Genomic DNA, 6,000 nt, shown 5'->3' on the forward strand with positions numbered 1-6,000 from the left:
TAAAAAGTCTGCAAATAATAAATACTGGAGAGGGTGCAGAGAAAAGGGAATCCTCCTACTCTGTTGGTGGGAACATAAGTTGGTATAGCCACTGTGGAAAACAGTATGGAGGTTCCTCAGGAAAAAAAAAGTAGAATTACCATATGATCCAACAATCCTGAGAATATACCTGGACAAAACTATAATTCAAAAAGATACATGGACACTATGTTCATAACAGTGCTATTCACAACAGACAAAACAGAAACAACCTAAATGTCTATCACAAATTGATGGATAAAGAAAATGTGGTGTATATATATATATATATATAATGGAATACTACTCAGTCATTTGGAGAAGGAAATGGCAACCCACTCCAATAGTCTTGCCTGGAGAATCCCATGAACAAAGGAGCCTGGTGGGCTACAGTCCGTGGGGTCGCAAAGAGCCGGACGTGACTGAGCAAGTAACTCACACTCAGTCATAGAAAGGAACAAAATAATGTCATTTGCATCAACATGGATGCAAGTAGAGATTATCATGCTAAATGAAGTAAGTCAGAAAGAAAAAGACAAATGCCATAAGATATCACTTACATGTGGAGTCTAAAATTTGGCACAAATGAATCTATCTACAAAACAGAAACAGACTCGCCGACATAGAGAACAGACTTGTGGTTGCCAAGAAGGAGGAGGGGAGAAAGACAGATGGACTGGGAGTTTGGGGTTGATAGAGGAAAACGATTACATTCAGAATGGATAAACAACAAGTCCTAATATGTAGCCCAGGGAACTATATTCAATACCCTGTGATAAAACCAAAATGGAAAAGAATACAAAAAAGGAATGTGTAAAAAAAAAAAAAAAAAACTATTTCATATCCAAAATAGGTGCTTAATTAAGATAGCATGTGAGAATGTCTTGTTATGTATTTTAAAGCACTATCAAATGTAAGATATAAAATTATTAGTCTAGTAAGTTAATAAACTCCAAAGAAAGAGTATCTGAGAATCTGACATTTATGAAGAGCTTTATTAGTTTCATTTCTTGAACTTTTGGGCATGTCAGTCATTCTCTGTTCTTGTGTTCTGCCCTTCATGGAGTTCTCTATAAATTATACAATCCACACCCAGGGTTGTTGGTCTTTGACTCCTTCAGATTTCCTAGCAAAAATAAATAATTCCTTCTACTCAGTAAGAAATATAATCAAAAGCCAAAGGACCAAGTCCTCTGAGCAGGAAGTTTTCCCAGCTGTCCCTCTGCCAATGGTCCCTAAAGCTTGGCTCTGTCAACACTGGGATGCTGGAAAAGAAAACCGAGTAAAAACTCAGATCTAAGTCTTTTCAGTCCTGCATTTTCCACCTACTGTGTGGATAGGGAGCATGTCATTTCGTCTCACTTGGCTCAATAAGAAGTTACCATTTATTTCCCATATTCACAGTGCCAGTCTAGATTCTAGATTCAGCTCCAGGGTGAATGGTCTTAGTGCAAGGAGACCAGAGACTCTGAGGGTTCTCATCTGGCTTAAAGAAGCTTCCAGTTGGAGCAGTGTCTTTCACAGGAGTAGGTTTGGGCTTCGCTGGAGGGCAGGAGCCCATAGGAAAATCCTCAAGTAAGAAGGTGCCGCATGGCACAGGAGCGCAGCCCAACGCTCTGTGATGACCTAGAGGGACGGGGTGGGGAGAGGGGTGGGGGGCAGTACAGGAGGGAGGGGATGTATGTATACATACAGCTGATTCAGGTTTCTGTACAGCAGAAATTAACACAACATTGCAAAGCAATTATCCTCTGTCCATGGAATTCTGCAGGCAAAAATACTGGAGTGGGTTTTCATTCCCTTCTCCAGGGGATCTCCCCAACCCAGGGATCGAATCTGGGTCTCCTGCATTGCAGGCAGACTCTTTACCTGTCTGAGCCACCAGGGAAGCCCAAATATAAATTTTAAAAAGAGGAGGAGCAGGATCAGAAAAGCAGTGCTCTGGGGACAGGGGGTTTGAACAAGGTCAACCAGTTGTACTCTCTTCCCTGTTGCCACGTCACCCCTGCTGGGACACACCAAGAGGGAAGCAAGAATGACGCGATTTCTTACCAGCTGCTGGAGGAAGTTGCCATAGGAGTACTGTAATGGCGGGTGGGCAGGGAGAGAGAAGAGGAGGGCAAAGGACTCCTGGGGAGAAGCGTGCAGCTGATCATGGACAAACATGTTCGAGCACTGCTGTTTTCAAACCAATTATATGAACCCATATTATTGATCCCCCCTGGTGGCTCAGACAGTGAAGAATCTGCTTGCAATGCAGAAGACCTGGGTTCCAATCCCTTGGTCAGGAAGAGAAGATCCCCTGGAGAAGGAAATGGCAGCCCACTCCAGTATTCTTGCCTGGAGAATTCCATGGGCAGAGGAGACTGGCGGGCTACAGTCCATGGGGTCACAAAGAGTCCGGCTTGACTGAGCGACTAACACTTTCACTTTCATATTATTGATGGGTTTTGCCGTTTGGTCTCTGGAGAAGTTGATCTAAGAATGAAAATCCAAAATGGGAGTCTCAACAGGCAGCCTTTCAGGGAAGTTTTTCTCTCCTGTGGGGGGTTATTACATAGAAACAGTACATGTCTCTCTTCTCCCTGTGGCCCAAAGTTCAGGAGCCTTACTGAACAGGGACTGTGGTAACAGAGAGGTGGAATGATTGGTTCAAAGCCGTTTCTTGCTTCTAACGTTGCTGGCGTTGTCATGGAAAAAGGAAACTTACAACTGCAAAGAATTCACTTGCATGAATGGTGGGTAATAGGAGTGCTGTGAGCCAGAAGAACACACACACACACACACACACACACACATACAAGAAAGGGAAAGAGGCACCTGAGAAATGGACGATCGTTTCCTGACGACTGTCCAGCAGTTGACCCTCCCACCTAAGGGCAGGATGAGGTGCGAGGTGCTTCTTCGGACTTGGAAGCGTGTCCGTCAGAGGAATGGCAGGGCTGAGCCTGCTCCTCTGGCCCCCACAGGAAGCGGTGGGCTGAGAGTTCAGCTACAGGCTTTCCTGTGTAGTGTGAACTGGCCCAAAGTGAGCAAAACATTCTTATCTGATGAAGAGCTGGAAGGAGGACCCAGTGCTGAGATCTCTGCTCCGCTCTTCCCTCAGTTTTCTTTCTCTGCTGTCCTTTCTTCGTCTTTGGCAAGCGTGCCAGTCTCTTGGTTCTTTTCTAGTTTCTCACATGGTTTTGATTACGAAGGACAAAATAAGAACTGATATGCTCCTTGTTTTTTCCTCATCTTTTTTTTTCAAATTAATGTGCTCAATTAAAGCTAATCTTCCTGTGTGCTTGTATCAGGGGTATATATTATATATATAACCTGAAACCTGAAAGTGTCCCTGTTTATAATACCCCTCTGTAAAAGCTGCTTTGGAAAAAGAAGTATTAATATGAAACAGTGAAGCTACACTTGGCTAAAAAGAATTCAGTTTCTAGGAGAAATAAGCTAAAATTTATTTTCTAGGGGAAATAAACTAAAATGTATTTTCTAGGAGAAATAAATCAGGCATTTTGGTTTTCAGTCCTGGATCAGCATCTAGCTAACTGTGTGGCCTTGGAAAACTCACTTAAAGTTTCTGGTGTTAATTTTCTCATCTCTAAACATGACAAAGTTGGATTAGGTACTTTCCCAGGAGATGCTAAGATTATCTTTGATAGGTATGTTGGAACCACTTTCATGAAAGGAGCCAAAATGAGATTCCTTACCTTCACAGGAAAGTAATGATCAAAAAAAGAAAGAAAGAAAGAAAAGAAAAAGTCCTTGTATTTATTTCTCTAATGGAATAAAAATGACCAAGAGATAAAGTTTAGTCCAAGTATGTAGCATCGTCTTACTAATGGTTCAGATGCAGCAGGAACACAGATTACAGAGCTGTGTATGACACCCAGCTCCTAGAAAACACACAGTGAATGTCAACTGGATGGTGTGCGCTCTAACTGCAGACAGCGTGGCATAGTCTGGTGACAAAAACCCAGAATGTGTAAAACTGAGCCCCAATCTCAGACCCACTACTTACAGTGTCATGATCTGGAAGTAACCACTTAACATTTCTAAGCTTCCGTTTCCTCAACTGCAAAATGGATCTTATCTGGACTTCAAATTTGAAGGGACAAACATAACATGATGCACAGTGAGAATGATGCACAAAGCACAGAGTCCTTGCGAATACTCTTGGACACAACGGCAGTTAAATCACACAGGCCTTAGACTGTGAAATAGGGAAATTAGCCTTTGTGACCTAGAACCAGCTTTGAGCATCCTCGATTCCATGGCACAGTTGAGCTTCCTCCCCGAGACGTGCCCAGCTCCAGACAACTTGGAGCAATACCTGCTGTGTCTGGAAGGTTGCAGAGAGAAACTGGGAGGTTCAGAGATCTCATCCTTGGCCTTGCATTACATAATGTGGCCCTTCTTCAAAGACACTGATAGGCCTGTCTACTCATGCTCCTTAACCTTCAACTGCCACCCCAGAGCTCCACGTACTGTTACCATCAAAACAATCTAGTTCTGAAATCCAATACACTGGCCCTCACATCAGTGTTGTACATGGAGTCTAGAAAGAGGGCCGGGGGAACGTATTGGTAGTAGGTAGGAAAAAATGTCAAGTTATGTTCTTTGCTCACTCTAACTGAATGGTTCTTGCTTTTGTTTTACTGTTTGTTTGTTTTGTTTTGTTTTTGCAAATGAGCAAAATTTTGCAAATTGTTGACAAGAGTATCCTACATGTGCAAAGGAGAAATGACTGCCTATGGTCACCTGAGAATCTAAATCCCATGGTGCAAGAGTGGATTGATCATTGTAAACCTTAGGGGAAGTGTCTTTACCAGATGGATGTGGGCTCACAACTCTTCCACCTTCGGAGGCCTGGACATACTGATGCTGAGACTGTGTTCATCTTCTCGCCTGGCAGTCAGACCCCTTAAAGAGACCTCCGTACAGTGTGACCGTCCCCCGCATAGCAGCCTGTTCAATAGAAGATGTGAATGGGGGCAAACTCAGGCTTTAGAAATAAAGGAGAAAAGAGCAGAAGAATTGATCAAGTAGTGAAAACACCAGTGTACAATGAAAACATTCTTTGAAGTGCGTGATACTCACTTTTCTATTTTGGGAACAGCTTTTACTCACTGTTCTCTATTGCTTACCCCCACAAATGACTGCCAATAAGATTATTCATTCCTCACAAGTCTGTGTGTCACCGGGATGGTAAGGGGTGTCTCTGCTGTTTTTAGACCCAACGATTATACAAGCCAAAGGCCACATTCCATGTCTATTCTAATGAATGCAGGCTACAGTCTGACGGCTCTGATATCACACTTTGTGTCCCTCTCTACAAAGGCTTTCTTTGACAGGGGAGTGTTGCAGTGGGTTAAGGAAGGAAAAATAGAGAATAAAGGGGTGATATTTCTGGATTTGAACTTGAACAAAAGTTAGTCATGACAGCAGAGTTGACTAATGGTCAGAATTCAGAAGTGTAGATAGGCAGAGGGCAAGGACCCCATCTCCTAAGCCCCGAGAGGATGGGACTGATTTTGGCAAACCCCAGTGGGTGGAGTTGAGCTTTGGGGATTTGCCAGGCTTTGATTTCAGGGTTTAATAAATATTTTGGTGGGAAGGGGATGGTACCATGGGCTCTAATTACCCTTGGTGGGTTTTCTCCTCCTAATCCTTGTTCATGATCAGGGTTCCTTGGCCTCCAAGTATCCCGTACCTGCTAACTTGCCTCCGAGCCTCCATTCTAGAGGTTTTCTTAAAAACCCAAACTGGAAAGGCTAGACCGAAAGGAAGCCACTAATTCCTTGGCCTGTGACCTACTTGTATCCCCTGCCTTCAGGGATGAGAGCCCAATAAGCCGCCCACACCCACTGGCATGGGATTCGCCAGTCTGTCATTTTGGCTGGAAGGTAGGCAGCTTCTGGCAAACTTAACAAGCAGATTTTTGCAGTGATAGGAAAATTCTTGCTTAATGCCACTCTATTTCCCGTG

At 43.5% G+C, this 6,000-nt stretch overlaps 1 long non-coding RNA gene across 1 annotated transcript in view; it reads right to left on the bottom strand.

Annotated features, from left to right (window-relative positions):
• LOC133049416 (uncharacterized) overlaps window positions 1–2,971 on the bottom strand; it is a 37,600-nt gene extending 34,629 nt beyond the window's left edge. Inside the window, exon 1 of the long non-coding RNA XR_009691313.1 lies at window positions 2,839–2,971. This is a non-coding gene — a long non-coding RNA (uncharacterized LOC133049416). The remainder of the gene's footprint in view (window positions 1–2,838) is intronic.
• Between the last annotated feature and the right edge of the window lie 3,029 nt (window positions 2,972–6,000).

The sequence above is a fragment of the Dama dama genome, chromosome 30 (assembly GCF_033118175.1).
Source record: "Dama dama isolate Ldn47 chromosome 30, ASM3311817v1, whole genome shotgun sequence".
Lineage (NCBI taxonomy): Eukaryota > Metazoa > Chordata > Mammalia > Artiodactyla > Cervidae > Dama > Dama dama.